This window comes from Pristiophorus japonicus, chromosome 19 (assembly GCF_044704955.1).
Source record: "Pristiophorus japonicus isolate sPriJap1 chromosome 19, sPriJap1.hap1, whole genome shotgun sequence".
Classification (NCBI taxonomy): Eukaryota; Metazoa; Chordata; class Chondrichthyes; family Pristiophoridae; genus Pristiophorus; species Pristiophorus japonicus.
The window spans coordinates 7,364,272-7,390,677 of NC_091995.1; the positions used below are offsets into that span (position 1 = coordinate 7,364,272).

Below are 26,406 nucleotides of genomic sequence, written 5' to 3' on the forward strand. Positions count from 1 at the left end.
CGCTGGTCGGTAAGGGGTCAGCATTCCGGGCGGGGCGGAAACACGGGGCATGGCAGAAACCCGTTCCCACCGCCCCCGGCTCGGGGACAATTCCCAATGGGTTGGCCCCGCCGACTACCCCCGGGCCGAAAGGCCTTACTACCCTATTTGAGGCAGTAATGGGTCTTAAAGAGGGCAATTTCCACCCAAAAAGGTATAAACATATGAACTAAGTGGATTGCACAGACTCTTACACAATAGAACAATGAAATTATATAACTGGAGAATCCTGCAACGCTTGCATATCCTTTATAGGATAATGTAGGATTAATAAACAATCTCCTTGTAAAAGATCCCCTTGGAATGAGTGACCATAGCACGGTTGTATTTTAAATTCAGATGGAGGGCGAGAATGTTGGATCTCAAACCAGCGTACTAAGCTTAAATAAAGGAGACTACAAAGCTATGAGGGCAGAGTTGCCTAAAGTGGACTGGGAAAATAGATTAAAATATAGAACGGTTGATGAACAGTGGTGTACATTTAAGGAGATATTTCATAACTCTAAAGAAAAATATATTCCAGTGAGGAGGAAAGATTATAAAAGAAAAGATAGCCATCCGTGGCTGACTAAAGAAATAAAGGATGGTATCCAATTAAAAACAAGGGCATACAAAGTGACCAAAACTAGTAGGAGGACAGAAGATTGGGAAGCTTTTAAAGCCAGCAAAGAACAACTAAAAAATGATTAAGAAAGGGAAGATAGACTAAGAAAGTAAACTAGCATGAAATATAAAAACAGATAGCAAGAGTTTCTACAGGTATATAAAAAGGAAAAGAGTGGCTAAAGTAAATGTTGATCCATTAGAGGACGAGACCGGGGAATTAGTGATGGGGAACATGGAGATGGCAGAAACTCTGAACAAATATTTAGTTAATATCAGTCTTTATGGTAGAGGACACTAAAAATATCCCAACAGTAGATAGTCAAGGGGCTAGGGGGGAGGAACTTACACAATCACAATCACAAAGGAGGTGGTACTCAGTAAGATAAATCCCCTGGACCTGACGGCTTGCATCCTCGGGTCTTAAGAGAAGTAGCGGCAGGGATCGTGGATGCATAGTTTGTAATTTACCAAAATTCCCTGGATTCTGGGACAGTCCCAGCAGGTTGGAAAACTGTAAATGTAATGCCCCTATTTAAAAAAGGAGGCAAGCAAAAAGCAGGAAACTATAGACCAGTTAGCCTAACATCTGTGGTTGGGAAATGTTGGAGTCCATAATTAAAGAAGCAGGAGCAGGACATTTGGAAAAGCAACATTCAGTCAGGCAGAGTCAGCATGGATTTATGAAGGGGAAGTCATGTTTCACAAATTTGCTGGAATTCTTTGACGATGTAACGAACAGGGTGCATAAAGGGGAACCAGTGGATGTGGTGTATTTGGATTTCCAGAAGGCATTTGACAAGGTGCCACATAAAATGTTACTGCACAAGATAAAAGTTCACGGGGTTGGGGGTAATATACTAGCATGGATAGAGGATTGGCTAACTAACAGAAAACAGAGAGTCGGGATAAATGGTTCATTCTTGGGTTGGCAATCAGTAACTAGTGCCTCAGGGATCAGTGCTGTTTACAACTATTTACAATCTATATTAACGACTTGGAAGAAGGGACCGAGTCTAAGGTAGTCAAGTTTGCTGACGATACAAAGATGGGAGGAAAAGCAATGTGTGAGGAGGACACAAAAAATCTGCAAAAGGACATAGACAGGCTAAGTGAGTGGGCAAAAATTTGGCCGATGGAGTATAATGTTGGAAAGTGTGAGGCTATGCACTTTGGCAGAAAAAAAATCGAAGAACAAGTTATTATTTAAATGGAGAATAATTGCAAAGTGCCGCAGTACAGCGGGACCTGGGGGTTCTGGTGCATGAAACACAAAAGTTTAGTATGCAGGTACAGCAAGTGATCAGGGCCAATGGAATCTTGGCCTTTATCGCAAAGGGGATGGAGTATAAAAGCAGGGAAGTCTTGCTACAGCTATATAAGGTATTGGTGAGGCCACACCTGGAATATTGCATGCAGTTTTGGTTTCCATATTTACAAAAGGATACACTTGCTTTGAAGGCAATTCAGCGAAGGTTCACAAGGTTGATTCCGGAGATGAGGGAGTTGGCTTATAATGAAAGGTTGAGTAAGTTGGGCCTCTACTCATTGGAATTCAGCAGAATGAGAGGTGATCTTATCGAAACGTATAAGATTATGAGGGGGCTTGACAAGGTGGATGCAGAGAGGATGTTTCCACTGATATGGGAGACTAGAACTAGGGGGTATAATCTTAGAATAAGGGGCCGCCCATTTAAAACTGAGATGAGGAGGAATTTCTTCTCTCAGAGGGTTGTAAATCTAAGGAATTCGCTGCCTCAGAGAGCTGTGGATGCTGGGTCATTGAATAAATTTAAGTTTCTTAACCGATAAGGGAATAAGGGGTTATGGAGAGCAGGCAGGGAAGTGGACCCGAGTCCATGATACGATCAGCCATGATCGTATTAAATGGTGAAGCAGGCTCGAGGGGCCGTATGGCCTACTCCTGCTCCTATTTCTTATATTTTTATGTTCCTATGTAATTTTCTCTATGAGAACTTCATTACATTGTTAAATAATATTAATGATAATAAAGAGTTATATTAATTTAAAAGTAAAATAATGCGGATGCTTAAAATCTGAAATAAAAACAGAAAATGCAGGAAATATAAGTGTTCTTGCTCCTAATCTCTATCCAGTGACCACTGTTGGAATATAGACAAGTGGACATTGGGTGAGGTCTGATCAGGCTCAACTGCTGTGCCGCAGATAATCCACAAGCTTGTCAACTTCCTAGGTTGAAGTATGAAAAACTGCCCCTTGGACATGTTCCACAGGAGAACCAATGCTCGTAGATCCACACCCAGTCTGAGTTTGTGCCTTCAGGAGAGGAGAAATAAAGTTCGTTTTTTTTTATGAAATGATTTCTCAGCTCTCACATACCTGATATCTGGATATGGGCCTCTCGTTGTTTGCGCAAGAACCGGTTTTGTATGAAACATGAAAACTTGTTTACAGAATCACTTGTGACATCAATGTGACTCTGGACAGCAATAAGGCCTTTGGAGTCCTTTATGAATTCTGTTTCAGACCATTCTGTCATTTCTTGTCCATTCCCATCCTCCCACCGTATCTGTGGTTCAGGATACCATCCATCTGATTTACACACAACACGAACTCCTTGTTTGTTGTTTTCCTCCAGGTGAATCCAAGGTCGATGTCCAAAACCTGCAATTAGGATTTAATTAGTAATAAAAAATATTACTCATTTTTATTGGTAAATGTGTAATTGCAACAATCTATAATCATTTTTGTCTGTTAAATTGTTAATATAGGATGACCTATTCCTCCATTGAGTGACCCAAGTATTAAAATCGGTGGGGTCATTTTAACTTTCGCCAATAGTATAAACAGGCAATATCGGATTGACAGCATGATGTGACCACCATTTCTGTGCCTTCTTTCTCAGCCAGCAGGGGTCTGCTTGTGAATCTGAATCAGACCGCTTTTCCCGTCTCCAGCATTCTCCATCATTCTAAACTCCTTCATCCCGCCTTCACTCAATCTCTTCATCAACAACTACTCTGTGGCATCAACAGTTTCTGTTTCTTTAATTTATTTCCCTCTCCACTTGTAGCTTTTTGTTCCATTCCAGATACCAAACACACCAAGAAAGAGGGCACTGACGTTATATGGCGGAAGGGCCTCAGACAGGCTGAGGCTGAACATTAATTGTCTGACGATGACTCCCATCTAACGACACACCATGACCCCATGACCAAACACCAAATCGTAATCTCCCAGTGTTAGCAAAATCAACCCTCCCCCAACCCCATGCTTTCAATCTTATTGTTCCCCAACCCACAGCCAATTTCCAATTCCTCCCCAATATTCACAAATAGGACTGACTTGGTAGATTCTACTTACTGCTGTCCCACTAGACTAATATCCTCTGACCTTAACTCTTGTCCAGTCTGTACCCACCTATATCTGTGACTCTTCTGATACCCTCTGCAACTGACGATTTTGCGTTTTCTGCCAATCATTTCCTTTTACCATGCACAGTCCTTCAAAAGCTCCGTCCCTCACCAGCTATGACTCCAGTCACAGGAAAGTTTCCAGCTTATCTGCATTGACTTCAGTTTTACTCGGGCTCCTTGGTGCCACACTCAGCTGAATGCTGCCTTATATCAAGGGTACTCACATCTCACCTGTAGAATTCATGTTGACGACTCCTTCCATCAGTTTACTGATGATTGGAAGTAGGCTTATAGGGTAGAAACTGGCCAGGTTGGACTTGTCCTGCGTTTTGAGGACAGGACATATCTGGGCAATTTCCCACTTTGTCGACTGTCCACAATCAAATACCGATAGGAAACAGGCATTGTGGGTCACACAAGTACAGGGATTTCTGGCATCACCTCTTCAAAGTTAGCACCAGTAAGTTGTGGACACACAAAGCACCTTCCCCCTTTCCAATGGAATTTTGCATTGTTTGCAAAAAGAGGCAGAGAGGACTCAGAAATGCCATACAAGGTCCATGAATACATCCTGTTTTCAGTCGGCCGATGATATTACCCTTCTGTACATGCCCTCTGATGACATCTTTCTATACACATGAATAAAAGGTTTCCAGTGGTGACATCATGCCAGTTCATGGGGTTACATATTTGAATGAGCTCACAAGTGAATTGCTGTATAGGCCTGGCGTTGTCTGAACTCAGGAGTATTAGCGCTGTGTTGTCTGAACTATGAAGGATTATGCCTGCAGTACCGCTATACTTTGGTATCTCTGTATAGTCGAGCAGAGCTTAATATCATCACTGCCTGCCTGTGGCCTGACTACCACTGACTGGATCAAATTCCAGGCCGAATCCTGGATGAGTGGAGTCCAATTACACCTTCCACTTCCCTGTGTTGTCTGTACACTATTTTAATTGGTATATATTTCCAGTCTGTGCCAAAGATAGCAGTTTGAATTATTAGCAAAAATCTTGAATTTTCCAGTAAATTGTTTGTAGTTTTAATTTTCAAATAACATGGAGCTTGCTAATTGTCAATCATGATTTTAAAAATACTGGAACTTGAATATTGTGTCTTATACCCAGCACCCAATAGTAGTTTCCAACTAGGGGGACTAACCTTCAACTTGTAGATCTATCACTGCTTCCGCGTGGTATGTTTCGGAGTCAATGAAACACGTGTAGTTCCCTTCATCTGATGCTTTTACCTTCTGCAGTTTGAGAGAGGCATTTCCACGGGGAAACTCCTCTTTAAATAGTTCCGTCCTCCCTTGATAAGCTTTGTCCTGCACATCAGGTCGATCCTGTCCACCGGTGTATAAATGTACTGGCGAAGCCGAGTCTGATGTAAACCATCGAATCTCCAGGTTATCCAGCGATATATCTGGTACCAGTTGGCATTCTAATACAATATCTTCACCTACAGTGACTCTGATGGGATCGTCTGCTACAAGCACACGGAATTTCTCTGGTAAAATATAACATTTTGAACAACATCAGCGATATTACTGTCGCAAAGGATTTAATCTTAATGGAGGTATTTTAAGGGAAACAAATAAAATTCCATTTTTAGTGTTACTAATTCTTCCAATAATCATGAATCTGGAAAATAAATTTGGAATAATTGCCTAAATGGGACAGATCATTGTAAAAACTATCACTGTCTCACTATATACAGTGTATATAAATAGGTAGGGGTAATAAAAGGGCATTCTGAACATTAACCTTAATATTATAGAAATTGACACCACAGGAGGGCATTTGGCCCCCGGTGTCTGTGTCGGCTGAAAAAGCTATCCAGCCTAATCCCACTTTCCAGCTCTTGGTCCATAGCCCTGTAGGTTACGGCACTTCAAGTACATATCGAAGTACTTTTTAAATACGATGGGAGTTTCCTGCCTCTACCACCCTTTCAAGCAGTGAGTTCCAGACCCCCACCACCATCTGGGTGAAAAAAGTTCTCAACTCCCCTCTAATCCTTCTACCAATTACTTTAATCAATAACCTTTCTGCTAAGGGAATTACATCCTTCCTATCCATTCTATCCAGGCCCCTCATAATTTTATGCACCTCAATTAAATCTCCCGTCGTCCTCCTCTGTTCCAAAGAAAACAACCCCAGCCTATCCAATCTTTCCTCATACCTGAAATTCTCCTGTCCAGGAAACATCCTCATAAATCTCCTCTGTACCCTCATTAGTGCAAACGCATCCTTCCTATAATGTGGGGACCAGAACTGTGGCCTAACTAGTGTTTTATACAGTTCAAACATAACCCCCCTGCTCTTGTATTCTATGCTTCAGCTTATAAAGGAAAGTATCCTGCATGTCTTCTTAGCCACCTTATGTACCTGTCCTGCTACCTTCAGGGATTTGTGAACATAGAGAGGGCTATAAGGAGGCAGGAACTTAATACAATCACTATCACTAAAGAAGTAGTACTCAGTAAAATAATGAGACTAAAGGCGGACAAGTCCCCTGGAGCTGATGGCTTTCATCCTCGGGTCTTAAAGGAAGTGGCCTCAGACATAGTGGATAGTAGATGCATTGGTTGTAACCTACCAAAATTCCCTGGATTCTGGAGAGGTCCCAGCAGATTGGAAAACCGCAAATGTAACGCCCCTATTTAAAAAAGGAGGCAGACAGAAAGCAGGGAACTATAGACCAGTTAGCTTAACTTCGGTCCCTGGGGAAAATGCTGGAGTCCATTATTAAGGAAGCAGTAGCAGGATATTTGGAAAGCATAATTCAATCAAGCAGAGCCAGCATAGTTTTATGAAAGGGAAACCATGTTTGAAAAATTTGTTGGAGTTCTTTCAGGATGTAACGAGTAGGGTGGATAAGGGGTAACCAGTGGATGTGGTGTATTTGGATGTCCAGGAGGCATTCGATAAGGTGCCACATAAAAGGTTACTGCACAAGATAAAAGTTCACGGGGTTGGGGGTAATATATTAGCATGGATAGAGGATTGGTTAACTAACACAAAACAGAAAGTCGGGATAAATGGGTCATTTTCCAGTTGGCAAACAATAACTAGTGGGGTGCCGCAGGGATTGGTGCTGGGGCCTCAACTATTTACAATCTATATTAATGACTTGAATGAAGGGACAGAGAGTTATGTAGCCAAGTTTGCTGATGATACAAAGATGGGTGGCAAATCAAATTGTGAGGACACAAAAAATCTACAAAGGGATATGGGGCTAGATTTTCCACTTTTTTTTGCATGCTTAACACTCATTTAACATCCATTTTACCGCTAAAATGACATATAATGCCCATTTATCGCCCATTTAGCTACAAAATGGAAACTGACAGGCATTTTTCGGAAAAATATCACCGAGCATTACTTTCCCTATGTGTGTAATGCCGGAAAAAAATAATACCGCCCGCCCACTTTTTTTGTGCGAAATCATCAGAATGGGCGAAATCAACACCCAAAATATCGGCCAGCATTACTTTCCGCACGGAATTAACGGCAAGATTCAATAATACCGCCCGTCCACTTTTTTTGTCGTAAAGATCATATTTGCCGAAACTAACGGCCATGAGATCGCCCAGCGTCACTTTCACCACCTCACACATATCGCCCACAATATCACTCGCCCCAAAAAACGTCCAGAAAAAGTGGAACTAACTGAAACTAATCACAGCGTTAAGGACACCATGTTCTACATCACATGTCGCATTCTTTAAAAGGCTGCTGTGCTTCAACCTTGGGGGAGTTCAGATGTTCTCTGAAGGTCGTTGGAGTTGATGTGAACATCTCTACAAACATCTTGACCATACTGTGAGCGATTGGAACTTAATAGGTGTCTTCGTCGGGACATTCATTGTTTGTGACCAATCGGTGGAAAACAGAGAGCTACTGCAATGGGGCCTGTCCTTTCCCACCCTCTCTTGATGACCAATTGCATGCTGCAGACTCGAGAAGGCCGAAGGTACGCTCCACAGCATTATGAGCCCAATGTAAGACGTGACAGACTGATGAGAAAGGCCAGACGTTACACCTCCCGCAAGTACAGGGAGAAGCAGTCTTACCTCGACTTGCCCGACACCACCTGCCTTCGGAGACTGCGCTTCCACAAAGAGGTTATCACTGAGGTATGCCAGCTCATAAGCGAAGATCTGCAGCCTGCCAGCACCCTCAGAACTGCACTGTCCGTCGAGGTCAAAGTCATCGCGGCACTGTCGTTCTACATGTCGGGTTCTTTTCAGGCCATAGCTGGCGACATTTGCGGTCTGTCTCAGTATGCCACATATTGCTTCATTAGACAGGTCACTGAAGCCCTGTACGCATACAGGAGGGACTTGATCAGCTTCCCTATGACTAGGGAGGCAGAGTGAGAGGGCTCTAGGATTTTCCAGAATTGCAAACTTCCCCAAGGTGCGGACACTTTTTCAGGATGCTGAGGTTTTCAGGAACTGCAAGGGATTCCACTCCCTGAATGTCCAACTCGTTGTCGACCACCAGCAAATTATAACGACAGTGAATGCTAAATTTCTGGCAGCATCCGTGATGCTCACATCCTGCGAGAGAGCACTGTATCTGACTTGTTTAACAATCAGCCAATGCTGGATGCTTGGTGACAAAGGATATGGCCTCACCACCTGGCTGATGGCCCCACTGCGTGACACCCACACCGAAGCCGAGAGGCGATACAACGAGAGCCACAGAGCCACTTGCAATATTGTGGAGAAAACCATTGGAGTGCTGAAGCAGCACTTTAGATGCCTGGACCACTCGGGAGGCAAACTCCAATACCACCCTGAGCAGGTAGCTCAATTTGTGGTGGTGTGCTCCATGCTGCACAACTTGGCTATGAGCGGGGGACAAGAATTGCCTGATGAGTCTGACAGTCCACCTCACCAGAGAGAGGAAGAGGAGGACGAGGAGGCGGACGCTGACATCGGCCCAGACAATCAGGCTGACGCTGAAGCCATGCCCCCGGCCCCTGTAGACCGCATGAAAGGGCCCGTGGTGGCATGATAGCTCCAAGAGCCTTACATCAGGAGCTCATTAATGAGCGCTTTGCCTGAAAGAACTTTGGTGTTATTTACAAGGCTGACACACTGCTGGGTCTGCAGCTCATACATCAATGGTGGGCATCATCTTGGTGACAGTTAAAGTTTAAGTTGATTGAAGTTAAGTGTCATTATACTCTTTGATGTTAAGGAATTACCAGCGTGTAACGGTGCAGCTATCTGTGTCAATGCGCAACAAGGTTTTGTTAAATAAAAAACATTTAAACCAAACAGTTGTCTGAAATCATCAGTATTTCTGTAAAAATCAACCATTCCCCCTCTGCTTCTCCTCCCCACCTCTATCCCTTCCCCTTCCTGTCCTGACTCCAAGCCGCCTGACCAAGGGGCTCCTCAGGTGATGCTTCATTGGGGTGTAGCGGGGAGGAAATGACGGCCGAACCGCTGCCTGGACGGATACAGGAGAGGACAGTCCTGAGGTGGGAATGTGCTCCGAGCCAGAAGCAAGATGCTGCTCCTGACTCTCATGTGTGGTTGGCAATGAGGGTGTCGTGCTGCAATCCAGGACCACTGGGAGCCCTCTGCCATCAGTATTTCTGGCTACCAGCTCCAGGGCCTCCATCATCCCTTCCATGTTATATATTATTTGTTGGACAAAAACTCGGTGCCAACTCTATTCTTAGTAGGCTTTTTGCTGCTGGTGAACCACCCTCGAGCCTCCCACAACAGCCAAACAAGCACACACCACACCCACACACGCCTTCAGTCCCTCTCAGCTCCCTCTCTCTCTGTCTCCTCTTCTGCGCATGTCATGATGACCCTTGACCTCCTGAATCGCGGAAATTGAGCGTTGCCATACCGTTGCTAAGGACGGTGAAACTGTACGGCAGAAGGTCAGCGAGATTTAACGCTACCGCCCATTTCATTTCGCTCGCGGTAATGCCCAATTTCAAAAATGGAGACTAGGTGCTTTGAGAATGGGCGAGAAGCCAATGATCTGAAAACCCATTTTTACCGCACATGCCGGAAATAACGCCCATTTTTGGGCGATATGCACAAAAGTATAAAATCTAGCCCATAGACAGGTTAAGTGAGTGGGCAAAGATTTGGCAGATGGAGTATAATGTGGGAAAATGTGAGGTTATCCATTTTGGCAGAAAAAAATAGAAAAACAAATTATATTTTAAATGGAAAAAAATTGCAAAGTGCTGCAGTACAGAGGGACCTGGGGGTCCTGGTGCATGAAACATAAGACGGTTAGTATGCAGGTACAGCAAGTGATCAGGAAGGCCAATGGAACGTTGGCCTTTATTGCAAAGGGGGATAGAGTATACAAGCAGAGAAGTCCTGCTACAACTGTACAGGGTATTGGTGAGGCCACACCTAGAGTACTGCGTACAGTTTTGGTCTCCATATTTAAGGAAGGATATATTTGCCTTGGAGGCTGTTCAGAGAAGGTTCACTAGGTTGATTCCGATGATGAGGGGGTTGAGTAGGTTGGGCCTTTATTCATTGGAGTTCAGAAGAATGAGAGGTGATCTTATCGAAACATATAAGATAATGAGGGGGCTCAACAAGGTGGATGCAGAGAGGATATTTCCACTGAGGGAAAACTAAAACTAGGGGATATAGTCTCAGAATAAGGGGTCGCCCATTTAAAACTGAGATGAGGAGGAATTTCTTCTCTCAGAGGGTTGCAAATCTATGGAATTCTCTGCCCCAGAGAGCTGTGGAGGCTGGGTCATTGAATATATTTATGGCCGAGATAGACAGATTCTTTGAGCGATAAGGGAATAAAGGGTTATGGGGAGCGGGCAGAGAAGTGGAGCCGAGTCCATGATCAGATCAGCCATGATCTTATTAAATGGCAGAGCAGGCTCGAGGGGCAAATTCTTATGTCCTTATGACATGTTCTCCAAGGTCTCACTGCTCCTCTACACTTCTCAGTATCCTACCACTAATTGTGTATTCACTTGTCTTGGTAGCCATCCCCAGATGCATTACCTCACACTTCTCCAGATTGAATTCCATTTACCACTTTTCTGCCCACCTGAACAGTCCATTGATATATTCCTACAGTCTGGGAAGAATCATAGAATCATAGAAATTTACAGCAAGGAAGGAGACCATTTCGGCCCATCATGTCCGCGCTGGCCGACCAAGAGCTACCCAACCAAACCCCACTTTCCAGCTCTTGGCCCGTAGACCTGTAGGTTGCGGCACTTTAAGTGCACATTCAAGTATTTTTTAATTGTGGTGAGGCTTTCTGCCTCTACCACCCTTTCAGGCAGTGACTTTCAGACCCCCACCACCCTCTGGGTGAAGAAATTCACCCTCATAGCCCCGTAAACCTCCCCCCAATTACTTTAAATCTATGCCCCCTGGTTGTTGACCCCTCTGACATGTATTCAACTATCAGTGTAACCCATGTATAAGCTGACCTAAGTTGTACATCTTGAGAACATTGACCACAAGGGGGTGAACTTGTGGGAGACACTCCTAACCTGGACTTTCAGGTATAAAAGGGGAAGCACCACCCACCTTCATCACTTGAGGTCTTGGTCATAAAGGTAACTCCTTCTCTCAAGGATGGGCCTCGTGTGCATTTATACTGTATAGTAAGAATATATCATCCTCTGCCAAGGGAAACAGGTTCACTATCCAAGCCTTTCATAATTTTATACACTTCAATCAGGTCTCCCCTCAGCCTCCTCTGTTCCAAAGAAAACAGACTGAACATCTCAAATCTTTCCTCATAGCCAAAATTCTCCAGTCTCGGCAACGTTCTTGTAAATCTCCTCTGCACCCTCTCCAGTGCAATCACAACTTTCTTGTATTGTGGTGACCAGAACTGCACACAGTACTCCAGCTGCAGTCTAACTAGTGTTTATACAGTTCAAGCATAACATCCTTGCTCTTGTATTCCATGCCTCGACCAATAAAGGCAAGTATTTCATATGCCTTCTTAACCACCTTATCTACCTGGCCTGCTACCTTCAGGGATCTGTGGACCTGCACTCCAAGGTCCCTTTGTTCCTTTTCAGTGTCGTACCATTTAATGTGTATTCCCTTGCCTTGTTAGACATCCCAAATGCATTACCTCACACTTATCCGGATTGAATTCCATTTGACACTGTTATGCCCACCTGACCAGTACATTGATATCTTCCTGCAGTCCGCAGCTTTCTTCTTCATTATCAACCACACAGCCTATTTTAGTGTCATCTGCAAACTTCTTAATCATACCCCCACATTCAAGTCCAAGTCATTGATATATACCACAAAAAGCAAGGGACCCAGCACTGAGCCCTGCGGAACCCCACTGGATACAGCCTTCCAGTCAAAAAACACCCATCAACCATTACCCTTTGCTTCCTGCCTCTCGAGCCAATTTTGGATCCAACTTGCCACTTTGCCCTGGATGTCATGGGCTTTTCCTTTCGTGACCAGTCTACCATGTGAGACCTTATCAAAAGCTTTGCAGAGGAGTTATCCCCAGAGCTGACACTTCAGTGCAGTTGTATTGTTGGAGGAGCTGCCTTTTTGATGAGACATTAAACCAAAGCCCAGTTTGTCTGCCTGTTCTGGTGGCTGTAAATGATCCCATGGCACTATTTAAAGAGGTGGGAATTCTCCCAGTGTCCTGGCCAACATTCCTCGCTCAACTACCACCATGAACAGATTATCTGATCATTTAACTCATTTGTAGTTTGTTTGACTTTGCGGTGTACAAATCGGCTGCCACATTTGCTTTCATTATTTGATTTGCTTTCTCTGGCAAAGAGGAGAAATTGGGTCATTTAACTGAAGTGTTCAAGATTATAAGAACATAAGAAGTAGAAACATAGAAAACAGGAGCAGTAGTAGGCCATTTGGCCCTTTGAGCCTGCACCGCCATTCAATATGATCATGGCTGATCCTCTATCTCAACACTATATTCCTGCTTTCTCCCCATATCCCTTGATGCCTTTTGTGTCTAGAAATCTATCATCTCCCTCTTAAATATATTCAATAATTTGGCCTCCACAGCCTTCTGTGGTAGAGAATTCCACAGGTTCACCATCCTCTGAGTGAAGAAATTTCTCCTCATCGCAGTCCTAAATGTCCTACCCTATATCCTGAGACTGTGACTCCTTGTTCTAGACTTCCTCCCCGCATCCAGTCTGTCCAACCCCTTCAGAATTTCATACGTTTCAATGAGATCCCCTCTCATTCTTCTAAACTCTAGTGAATACAGTCCGAGTCGACTCCTCATACCATCCCAGGAATCAGTCTGATGAACCTTCGTTGCACTCCCTCTATGGCAAGTATATCCTTTCTTAGGTAAGGAGACCAAAACTGCACACAATACTCCAGGTGTGGTCTCACCAAGGCCCTGTATAACTGTAGTAAGACATACTTGCTCCTATACTCAAATCCTCTTGCAATGAAGGCCAACATACCATTTGCCTTCCTAACTGCTTGCTGCACCTGCATGTTTGCTTTCAATGACTGGTGTACAAGGACACCCAGGTCCCTTTATACATTGACATTTCCCAAGCTATCACCATTAAAATAATACTTTGTCTTTGTTTTTCCTACCAAAGTGGATAACTTCACATTTATCCACGTTACACTGCATCTGCCATGTGTTTGCCCACTCACTCAACCTATCTAAATCGCCTTGCAGCATCTTAACATCCTCCTCACAACTCACAATCCCATCAGCAAACTTAGAAATATTACATTTGGTTCCCTCATCCAAATCATTTATATATATTGAGAATAGCTGGGAGCAAGAGTAGAGCATTTGGCCCCTCGAGCCTGCTCCACCAAACAATAAGTTCATGGCTAATCTGACCTTGGCCTCAACTCCACTTCCCTATCTGATAGTTTGATGCTCTTGTCACTTTAAAAAGAAGGATGAGAAGTCCTGAGTCCCAGGATTGGTCAATATAGGAAGGTTTTCTGTTAGTACACCTGGGTTCTATCAAAACCCTTCCTCGATATCAGGGCCAGTGAAAATACCTTAGAGACCATAATAGGAGCAGGAGTAGGCCATTTAGCCCCTTGAGCCTGCTCTGTCATTCAATAAGATCATGGCTCATCTGACCCTGGCCTCAGCTCCACTTTCCCGCCCGTTCCCCATAACCTTCGACTCCCTAATCATTCAAAAATCTGTCTATCTCCACCTTAAATATATTCAATGAACCAGGCTCCACAGCTCTCTGGGGTAGAGAATTCCAAAGATTCACAAACCTCCGAGAGAAGAAATTTTAAATGGTAACCCCTTATTCTGAGACTATGGGGGAAAACATCCTCTCTGCATCCACCTTGTTGAGCCCCCTCAGAATCTTACACATTTCAATAAGATCACCTCTCAGTCTTCTAAACTCCAATGAGTATAGGCCCAACCTGCTTAACCTTTCTTCATAAGATAATCCCTTCATCTCAGGAATCAACTTCGTGAACCTTCTCTGAACTGCCGCCGATGCAAGTATATCCCTCTTTATATAAGCAGACCAAAACTGTACGCAGTATTCCAGGTGTGGTCTCACCAACGCCCTGTACAGTTGTAGCAGGACTTCCCTACTTTTATATTCCACCCCACTTGCAATAAAAGCCAACATTCCATTTGCCTTCCTAATTACTTGCAGTACCTGCACGCTAACTTTTTGTGTTTCATGCACAAGGACCCCCAGATCCCTCTGTACCTCAGCATTTTGTAATCTCTTACCATTTAAATAATAATTTGCTTTTTTATTTTTCCTAACAAAGTGGATAACCTGACATTTGCCCACATTATACTGCATCTGCCAAATGTTTGCCCACTCAATTAGCCTATCTATATCCCTTTGCAGATTATTTGCATCCTCCACTAAACTTGCTTTCCCACCTATCCTTGAATCAGTAACAAATGTGGTTGCATTGCATTTGGTCCCTTCATCAAAGTCATTAATATAGTATGTAAATAGTTCAGGCCCCAACACTGATCCCTGTGGCACTCCACTATTTACAGCTTGCTAACCTGAAAATGATCCATTTATCCCAACTCTCTGTTGTCTGTTACTAAGCCAATCCTCTATCAATGCTGATATGTTACTCCAACCCCTTAATCTCTTATCTTGTGCAGTAACCTTTTATGTGGCACCTTATCAAATGTCTTCTGGAAATCCAAATACACGACATCTACTGGTTCCCCTTAATCCACCCTGCTCGTTACATCCTCAAAAAACTCCAGCAAATTTGTCAAACATGATTTCCCTTTCATAAATCCATGCTAACTCTGCTTGACTGTATTATGATTTTCTAAATGTCCTGCTATTGCCTCAATAATAATGGGCTCCATGCATTTTCCTAATGACACATGTTAGGCTAACTGGTCAATAGTTTCCTACTTTCTGTCTCCCTCCTTTTAGTGTCTTCTACCGTGAAGACCGAAACTATTTGTTCAAAGTCGGTGCCATTTCCCCGTTTCTCAATTTTAATTCCCCAGTCTCAGCCTCTAAGGGACCAACATTTACTTTAGCTACTCTCTTCCTTTTTCTATATCTGTAGAAGCTCTTACTGTCTGTTATTATATTTCTTGCTAGTTTACAATCAAACTATCATCTCCCCTCTTTATTATTTCTTTTAGTTGTCCTCTACTGGTTTCTAAAAATTTCCCAATCCCCTGGCCTTCCACTATTCTTTGCAACATTGTATGCCTTTGTTTTCAATTTAATACCATCCTTTACTTCCTTAGTTAGTCACGGACGGTTCATCCTTCTCTTAGAATCTTTCTTTCTTACTGGAATATATCTTTGCTGAGAGTTATGAAATATCTCCTTAAATGTTTGCCACTGCTTATCGACCTTCTTACCCTATAATCTATTTTCAAAGCCCACTTTAGCCAAGTTTGCCTTCATACCTTTGTAATCTCCTTTATTTAAGATCAGGACACAAGTTTTAGACCAAGCTTTCTCACCCTCAAACTGAATTTGAAATTCTACCATGCTATGATCACTCTTCCCAAAAGGATCCTTTACTATCAGATCATTAACTAATCCAGTCTCATTACACATTACCAGATCTAAAATAGTCTGTCCCTGGTTGATTCCACAATGTACTGTTCAAGGAAACCATCTCGGAAACACTCTACCTTTGCCAATTTGATTTGTCCAATCAATATGAAGATTAAAATAACCCATGATTATTCCATACCTTTGTTACAAGCCTCAATTTTTTTCTTGATTTATACTCTGTCCTACAGTGTAGCTACTGTTAGGAGGGCCTATAGACTTCTCCTATCAGTGACTTCTTTCCCTTACTATTTCTTAGCTCCACCCAAACTGATTCTACATCTTGATGTTCTGAGCCAATATTATTTCTCACCTGCACTGATCTCATCCTTTGTTAACAGAGCTACACCACCTCCTTTTATTTTCTGCCTATCCTCTCAAAATGTCAAATATTCCTGAATATTCAGTTCCCAGGCTTGGTCACCTTGCAACCACGTCTCTGTAGTGGTTATGAGATCATACACATTTATTTCTATTTGTGCCGTCAACTCATCTATCTTGTTATGAATGCTGCGTGCATTCAGATAAAGAGCTTTTAATTGTTCCCTCCTCTGACCCCACTTTCTGACGCACTCTTCTATGTTTATACACTCTGTCCCTTCCCATCACACTCTGGTTATCATTACCCCTATTGCTACCCTGCACTATTGCCTTCTCCTTTGTTTTTTACTTTTTAAATTTCCGCTCACCTGATCCCTCCCGCTCCCTCCCTCCCACTATTTAGTTTAAAGCCCTATCTACAACCCTATTCAATTCGCCAGGACACTGGTCACAGCCTGGTTCAAGTGAAGCCCATCCCGATGAAACAGCTCCCTCTTATCCCAGTACTGATGTGTGCCCCATGAATGGAAACCCGTTTCTCCCACACCAATCTTTGAGCTACAAGTTCACCTCTCTGATCTGATTTACTGTGTGCGCACGTGTGTTCCCGAATAACTTACTCCACATAGAGTTGTGCAATAAGATGCAAGTGAATGCCATTTAAGCAAACTGTATAACGGCTTCAAGAGACATTGTGGAGAGGGACCAAATTAAGGGATAGAGGGGTAGGTGAGTTCGATCCATGAAAAAGGCCCTTGTTTAGGCTTAATTGTCTTTTCCTGGTTATAAAAACACATACTATAAATTAGCTAAGCAGATGGAAATACACTTGTTTCAAAACAATGGATCAGTAAGATTTACATTAGTTCCATTGCTTACCCAACATTACAGTACGAAGACCAAATAGGAACACAATACTGAAGCATCTTCCTTTCATCTTTATACAGAACTGATTGAAGTTTATCACCTGAAAAGAGAATTTGTTATAGTTCTTAAAAAGGCCTAGTTACAACACTGAAATAAGGTGTATTAACACATTCTTTGAATTCAGTTCTCTGCTCATAAATAAGGTGCAACCCATTTAAAATAAATCAGTCAACATTTCTCGTAAAATAAGAACACAAGAACTTAAGAATAATGGAGAGTGGAATTTCTGAACGTGAAGCATTTGTACGACAATATCCCACTGCGTAATTTCAGCATCGACATTTGTTACTTGTGTCATGTCCATGTTTTTCAATAAGTCTTTTTTAAATATTCGAATTCAAAAGTTATACAGTTTACAAATGTCCTTGTTTTAGAACAGTAGGCACATTCCTCAGCAAGATCATTCTCATAAATACTGCAGAGAAACACTGAACGAGAGAGAGACCCAGGAGTATTACAGTGGATACATCTGTGACATCATCAGCATGTGTTAAAATGCAGGAAAAAGGCTGATAACCTCAATGTAAGGATATTGTTGCCTTTAGAAGGTACAGAAATAACAAAAACGATTCCAGGCATCAGGAATTTACAGTGTGAGGAAAGGTTGAAGACGTTGGAGGTGTTTTGCAAATGGGGAGACTTTGAGGTGATGTAATTTCACATTTTAGGCTTAAAAGGGAAATTGATAAATTAGGCAACTTGCTCACTATAGTGAAAGGGTCAAATACCAAGGAGCACAGCTTAGAATTAGAAAGTTAGGAGTTCAAAGCAAAGTCACTCTGAACCATTTTATTCAAAGGTTTAGAGTATTGTGGAATAAGTACCAGAGAGGAGGGTACTGATGTAATGGTATTGACATTGGCCTCGTAATCCAGAAGTTTGGACTAATAATCCAGAGAATGAGTGTTCAAATCCCACTATGGCAGTTCGAGAATTTGAATTTAATTTTTTTAATAACTATGGAAATAATAAGCTGGTGTAAGTAAAAGTGAATATGAAGCTGTCAGAATGTTGTAAAAACCCAACTTATTCACACTAATGTCCTCTGGAGGAAATCTGCCGTCCTTACCAGGTCTGAACTACATGCAGCTCCATTCACACACCAATGCCAACAGCCGACACATCCCAAGAATGCATGAATTTAAAAAGGCAAATTGAAATGAACTATAAATGGGATCAAGGGATAAACAGATGCATTTCTGAAGGATATGGTGAAGAGGTGGTGTTGATTTCCAACAAAAGGATGGGCTTATTGCACCGTGTACTTTTCCTTATGTTCTCTATAAATGCCAGCACTCTCAATGCTACAGGTGCAGCGTCGAGAATCTGCAGTTCCGGAATCCAGACCGATCAGTGGCAGGGTCGTCCAGGATCCGTAAAATGTTCCAGAATCCGGACCCGACAACCCTGCCGATCTCAGGGCCTCGCCACCGCTGCCCTTACCCTCGGAGCCTCCTCGCCGCCCGCCCGAACTCCTCCTCGGCGGGACCCCGCCCGCCCAAACACCTCCTCGGCTGGGCCCCACTCGACAACCTCCTCGGCGGGGCCCCACTCGACAACCACCTCGGCGGGGCCCGTCCAACGACGGCAACCTCGGCGGGGCCCGTCCAACGACGGCAACCTCGGCGGGGCCCGTCCAACGACGGCAACCTCGGCGGGACCCATCCAACGACAACAACCTCGGCGGGGCCCGTCCAACGACAACAACCTCGGCGGGGCCCGTCCAACGACGGCAACCTCGGCGGGGCCCGTCCAACGACGGCAACCTCGGCGGGGCCCGTCCAACGACAGCAACCTCGGCGGGGCCCGTCCAACGACAGCAACCTCGGCGGGGCCCGTCCAACGACGCCAACCTCGGCGGGGCCCGTCCAACGACCACAACCTCAGTGGGGCCCGTCCAACGACCACAACCTCGGCGGGGCCCGTCCAACGACAGCAACCTCGGCGGGACCCGTCCAACGACCACAACCTCGGCGGGGCCCGTCCAACGACCACAACCTCGGCGGGGCCCGTCCAACGACAACAACCTCGGCGGGACCCGTCCAACGACCACAACCTCGGCGGGGTTGGACGGCCGGAACAGCTCTTCAGCGGGAATCCGCCCCCTCCCCCATTCTGATGTTTTGAAATCCGGAAATACCCGAACCTGGGTTCAGGTGTTTACGGATTTGTGACATCAAAAAAGAAATCGAAAATCTGGAAAAGCCCGGAATCCGGAGCGGCCTCAGTCCCGAGGATTCCAGGATTTAGGCCCTGCACCTGTATAAAATTCCTTCATTTCTCCCTGTCCCTCATTTTCCCCTGAAAGGATGTCAGGCATTTGGATCGGGGTTTTGGCCACATGTACTGTTTGAGACATTTGTGCAATGCCCTGATTATTCATCCCTTATTGTACCAGCTTCATGTGAGCCAAGTCCTCCCCTTCTCCCTCCATAATGTACCTCATCCTCAACACCCCTCCGCTTGTCTCAGTAACATAGCACAACTGTGAAAATAACATTTATATAGCGCCTTTCACGACCACTGAACGTCTCAAAGTGTTTTACAGCCAATGAAGTACATTTAAAGTGTAGTCACTGTTGTAATGTGGGAAATGCAGCAGCCAATTTGCACACAGCAAGTTCCCACAAACAGCAATGTGATAATGACCATTTAATCTGCTTGTGTTAAGTTGATTCAGAGATAACTCCCCTGCTCTTCTTCAAAATAATGCCATGGGATCTTCTACGTCCACCTGAGAGAAAAGGCCTCGGTTTAACATCTCATCCGAAAGACGGCACCTCCGACAGTGCAGTGGGCTCCCTCAGCACTGCACTGGAGTGTCAGCCTAGATTTATGACCTCAAGTCCCTGGAGTAGGATGTGAACTCACAACCTTCTGACTGAGCCACAGCTGATACCAACACTAAAATGAGAGGGGCTGAAGAATGTCATTATAAGCTACTGCTGTCCCAGCCTCTCTCATTGTCTCATACTGGTCTAATATTGCTGCAGTGAGGACAGATGTTCAAAACAGTCAACACTAAACCCACTGCTATGATGGCCCAACAAGTTTATCCAGTGATCATACAAACCAGAACCGTCCTAAGTTTGATCCCGGCCTGTAATGTGTGTTCAGTGATATTAGCCAGGGCGGGTTTCACGCTCACTGATTGCCGGGGTTAAATCCGAAAGTGAACTCTTTGGCCCAGTGATTCTCACCAACTTCCCGTACGGTGAAATATTCCGGAGCCCACTGACCTGTTCAACGCTTCGAGCAGCCGCTTGCCTTCTTACCGGGACCCTCCTGACCCAGAACTTGCTGCCGGCACCTTGTCTTCTCTGAGTTTGTAACCTGTGCACAGGAACAATTTGTAATAAGCGGGATCAGCGCGGAGCACTCTCTTTAATGTGGAGTTAATGGACACAACAGGAGGGGGAAACAGCAGCCGCTCGGGGAAAAGGAAGTAATTTTAAGTTCCGCAAAATGGATGCAATAAATGGGCGGGACCGAGAAAGTGAAACTGCAAGATACAGCTGAGTGTATCGGTGTAACTGCACCTCATCGAGTTACCTGCACCTCCAAGTTGCCTTTTCTTAATGAAACTGTAAGGAGACACTGAGTCATCAAACGGAAAACTTCACAAAAGTGCCCACTTTTTACAGGGACGCTACTAATAAAGAACTGAAGCAAAAATAAAGGAAAGGAATGAACTTAAATAAGACTTGTAGATACAGAGTTCTCATTGCTATTAATACTGTACCTGCTGCACCTTCTGAGTGGGAATCTAGAGGACAGGAGTGTGCTTCGCCGCGTGGGAAGAGAAAACCTCCCCACCGGAATCCCACGCTCCTCCGGGACCACCAGGTAAATTCGTAAAAATTCTCCGGTCGGAGGCATTCGTCCGAAAGAAGCATCCGACCGGAATTTCAGTGCTAATTAAATAACCCAGCGAGAATATTGAGGCATTGGCGTGGAAATTCCAGGCTCCCGAGTCTATACGGAGTTTCTACAGACCTGGAAACACATCGGAAAAGCTGGTTTTCAGCACACAATGCGCAAGCACTGAAAACCGGCTGTTCAGATCGGTCAAGCTAAAGCTTGACAGATCCTCCATATCTCCACAGCCGGGACATTCGCATGGCCAAGATTGAGGTATTTACCCATATTTTGCCCAGCGGATAGAACATAGAACATAGAAAATAGGTGCAGGAGTAGGATGTCCTGAAAACTCTTGCGCCTGATAAATGCAGGCACATACTGTTACAGGCGTAAGTGTTTTAAAACGTACAAAAACCTAACAAATAAAATTTAACAAACACATTTTATTGTTAAAAACCCTGCCCACTACAGTAAGTTTATTTAAAACCATAATTTTTTAAAAACTTTTTTAAAAATTGGATAAATATATATTTATGAGACATTAATAACTTTAATTTAAATTAACCTTAAATATGTAGTGTATATTTTCTATTTTTTATTAGTGTTTTGGTGTTTGTGGTCTGTTTCTCAATCATAATAATGGAACTCCAACTTACGGGAGCTTACTGTGCGCAAATTGGCTGCCGCGTTTCCCACTTTACAGCAGTGACTACACTCCAAAAGTACTTCATTGGCTGTAAAGCACTTTGAGACGTCCGGTGGTCGTGAAATGCTCTATATAAATCCAAGTCTTTCTTTCAATCCCAATTATTCAGAAATATCTACATTTCCCCATAAGTTCCACCAATTTGGTTTATATAAGCTGCCTGAACACCACCAGTGAAGTAATGTCTGGTGCATTGCAAAGTTCTGTCTGTTTTAATGTCCAGTGCACGGCAGGGAGGGAGCCTGTCCATGCTCTTCAAACACTGCTGAAATTTCTATTATTTTTAGTATATTGAACCACTTCTTTGGGAAAACTTGCCTTAGGTCACATGATAGAACACACAAACAACCATCCAGTGCGAGTCAGTTCTGCAATTTGACCAGAGGAAACCCGTTAGTTGGGCTTGTGCCCCTAAATGTTCACTGTGATGTTGCAGTGAATTCACTCAATACAAAATAACCTTGCTGGGTGTAAAGCGGGCTGCCGAATCGCCTGCCCAAAGACCAATTTCACCCCCGTTCAGTCTAGTTCCTCAGGACGATGTCACTTGAGGTGAAATTTCCGGCTGTCCCTCTCACCAGTGGGGTCTCCCATGCAGCGCACCACTGATCACAGCATTGTGGGCACACTGCACTCCATTTCCCACCCTCCCACATCACATGATGCAAAACGTCAGCACTGAAAGTGCAATTTTCTGATAAGCTGCCCACACCATATGAGGCTCTGCCAGTTGCACACGGCCTCGTAAAATGCCACCCTGGCTCTTCACACCTCCGGTGACAAACATAAAAATACTTGGGACACCGAGATAGGATAAAATCAAACTGAAACAGTGTTGGGGTAAAAAGAAGACTTTTCTTCATGGTGGACTCCCTGATATAAGGAATCGACACCCGCCCATATAGCGACCATGGAATCACTCAGATGAAACCTCGGTTCAACTAGTTTTAATTCAAGCATGCAGGGGAAGTGTTCACAGATGAACCTTCTCAGAACAAAGGTTTTACATCTACAGTTATACAGTTTCCGAGGTGTACGACACTCCTACAAAACCACCGATTGGCCCACTGCTATCAGCGAAGTTACATCAGACTAGCTCTGAGTGGTTCCCACCACCTATCCATCTCCCATCACATGTCACCCTTCCTGACTGTTGTTCAGTGGTGTCAACTTTGCCTCAGTTCCTCATGATGTGTGAATTAACCTTGTTTCCCAGGGTTTACTATCTTGTTCCCCAAACATCCCTTCAGATGTTGCACAATAGATTGTTGACTCCCCTCCTGTCCTTGGTGGATGTGTTATTCAGTACTGAATGTAAGCTTCCCTCAGTCTGTATTAAGGGTAACATAACAAATGGTTCATTAACCATCAAGCTTTGCTGCATCGCAAGCTTTGCTGCTTCCCCTTCTTAAAACCCATTGTAAACGAGTGTATAAGCGTGCTTTACATACAATCGGTCAATTTACGATATATTACAATCCCTATCATAAGGTAGAGGAACTCCCGATTCCTCAGAACCTCCTCATACTGATCAGCCCTACAAGCTGGACCATGTGTCAGATTAATTCATGACCTTTAGTATCCACTTTAGTGACCATCTGTCTGTCTGTCTACTCCCACTTTAGTGACCGTATTTTATCCCCTTACAAACAGTAACAGGTGATGTGGGATCCATTCTGAGGACAATTTGCACTGTGGCAAGCTGGCTCTTGGCAATTCAATTTCTTCACTTTATTTGCTTCACTGAAGGTTTTCCTGCTCTATTTGCAAAAATTATTATTGTAGCATGAACTTAATAACCATTCACACACCCTGAACAATCAAAATAATAAAAAAAACATACAGCTGGAAATCTGATCTACAAATGCTGGAAATACACAGGAGAAAGTGAAGCAAGTGAATGGGAAAAGAGAGAAAGAGAGATACATTCTGGGTATACATCCTGCATGGGAACTGAAAGATCAGCGAGGGCCTCTGTAGTGCTGGGGGAGAGAAGAAACAAATCGATGGTGAATTATAGAGAGGGACTCACTGCGTGGAATGAGCTGAGTGCTGCAGGAACCCGCTGACCTTCCTGCCTGTAATGTTGCTCCACACAGGCAGCTGGTGACACCACATTGTCGCGCTTCCGGTGGATTCCCGCTGACCGGGTCTTCATATCCGTTTCATCCTTCGCCTAATCCGACGCTTTAACAAAACAACTTTTAGTTTCTTCCTCCCAGGTGTCGGGACCGCAGGCTTCACTCACTCTCAGACCAGCATGTGTCTAACACACAGTTTCATCCAATTTAATCCCATCATGGTATCTCCCCTACCCCCTTTCCCCGCCATTCACTTTGAGTCCAGCTGCTTTCCCACCGTGCTATAACCCACACTGAGTCACCCTGATTCTCACTTTACAGTCTCGGTGTAAGTGGTCCCTGGATTTGGTCTCTGCGTGTAAGTGGTCCCTGGATGTGGTCTTTGGGTGTAAGTGGTCCCTGGATTTGGTCTCTCGGTGTAAGTGGTCCCTGGATTTGGTCTCTGCGTGTAAGTGGTCCCTGGATGTGGTCTTTGGGTGTAAGTGGTCCCTGGATTTGGTCTCTCGGTGTAAGTGGACCCTGGATTTGGTCTCTCGGTGTAAGTGGTCCATGGATTTGGTCTCAGGGTGTAAGTGGTCCCTGGATTTGGTCTCTCGGTGTAAGTGGTCCCTGGATTTGGTCTCACGGTGTAAGTGGTCCCTGGATTTGGTCTCACGGTGTAAGTGGTCCCTGGATTCGGTTCCTTGGTGTAAGTGATCTCTGGATTTGGTCCCTTGGTGTAAGTGGTCCCTTGATTTGGTCCCTCCGTGTAAATGGTCTCGGGATTTGGTCTCAGAGGGAAGTTCACTGTCACGACCTCTTTATCCCAATCTGCTTCTCTCAACCAGCTTCCCATCTTTTTCTCAGCTGTCTTTTTCATGCTTCCTGTTTTGGTTATTTTAATGTGGGGCCGAAGCTGAACCTCTCCCCATCGATCCCCCTGGTCTTCTCCATTCCCCTGCTCCACCTTTTACGATCAGCTGTGTGTGACTTTAGGCGGTGTTTCACTGCCGAGCAGAGGAGCGCGGCCCCGCTGCAGAGTGAGTGAAGGCGGCTGGAGAGCGGGCGCGAGCGGAGCGGGAGCTCAAAGCCCAACGGTCAAAGCGCGAGCGGGGGAAATGGGAGGCTGTGATTGGAGGAGAGGCGAGCATGCGCGGGGGGAGATTGCCTGGAGTCTGAATTTCCCCCCTTGTTTCCAAGCCCAGTGATGGAGATTTATACTGTTTCTGTAAAAGTTTTGTGAGGAGGGGTTAAGACTGGCTTTTGGCAGCTGCCCCAGCTTTAACTGGTCGGAGCTATAAAAAGAGCTGGAGCCCCCGGCCCTGGAACGACCTGTGAGAGAACACCACCGCAGGCCGCGGCTATAAAAAGAGCCTCTGCAGCTTCCAGCGCGAACCGCTCGACGGCTTCCAGGTGACGTCATCAGGACCCAGGTCGTAGTTTGCAGCGTGGGCAGGAACATCGGCTGGGCCCTGGTAAAACAGTGGAATAGGAAGATCATGGCGGACTTGCGACAAGTGATCGGGGCGGAGGAGCGGTGAGGAATCGCCCTGGTAAAACAGTGGAATAGGAAGATCATGGCGGACTTGCGACAAGTGATCGGGGCGGAGGAGCGGTGAGGAATCGTGGCTGCGATTTGGTGGATGATCGTGACGGAGATTCGGCGAATGTTTGTGGTGAGAGATCGTGGCGGAGGTGCGGCGAATGTTTATGGTGGAGGAACGGCGAGAGATGGTGGCGGAGGAGTGGTGAATGAGGTTACGGGGCCCAGAAGAGCCGAGGGCCCAGGGGCAGCACGGGTCAGCCCACACTGCGATATGTGAGCGCACTGGGTCCGTGCAGCAGAGCAGGTCTCCAGCCGTCCTGGTTAACCCTTGCCACTGGGTAAAGGCCGAACTCTGTCAAGTCCGTGTGGTGGCTGATGTGCGACGGTCACCACACATTAAAACAATTCAGGCACAGGCATCTTCCACCCTTCAATTGGAGTTCAGGACTGGAATATCGGGCCCTCCATTGAAACATCTGTGAACCCATGTGGAAGCAAGTCATCCTTGTTCGAGGGACCCTATGATGATGATGCCTCCACCTGGCCTCTGCAGCTCGGGGAGTATTTACACTCCAGCTTTAACTGGTGTGGTGTCAATCCGGATTCCAGGACTGGGCTTATATTCATTGGAGTTCAGAAGAATGACCGGGCATCTCATAGAAACGTTTAAAATTCTGACGGGTTTAGACAGGTTAGATGCAGGAAGAATGTTCCCAATGTTGGGGAAGTCCAGAACCAGGGGTCACAGTCTAAGGATAAGAGGTAAGCTACTTAGGACCGAGATGAGGAGAAACTTCTTCACCTAGAGAGTGGTGAACCTGTGGAATTCTCTACCACAGAAAGTTGTTGAGGCCAATTTACTAAATATATTCAAAAAGGCGTTA

The 26,406-nt window shown here is 44.8% G+C and overlaps 1 pseudogene; it reads right to left on the reverse strand.

The window, feature by feature from the left end:
* The window catches only part of LOC139229684 (butyrophilin subfamily 1 member A1-like), a 58,536-nt pseudogene extending 33,481 nt beyond the window's left edge, over positions 1-25,055 (reverse strand).
* Positions 25,056-26,406: the final 1,351 nt, after the last annotated feature.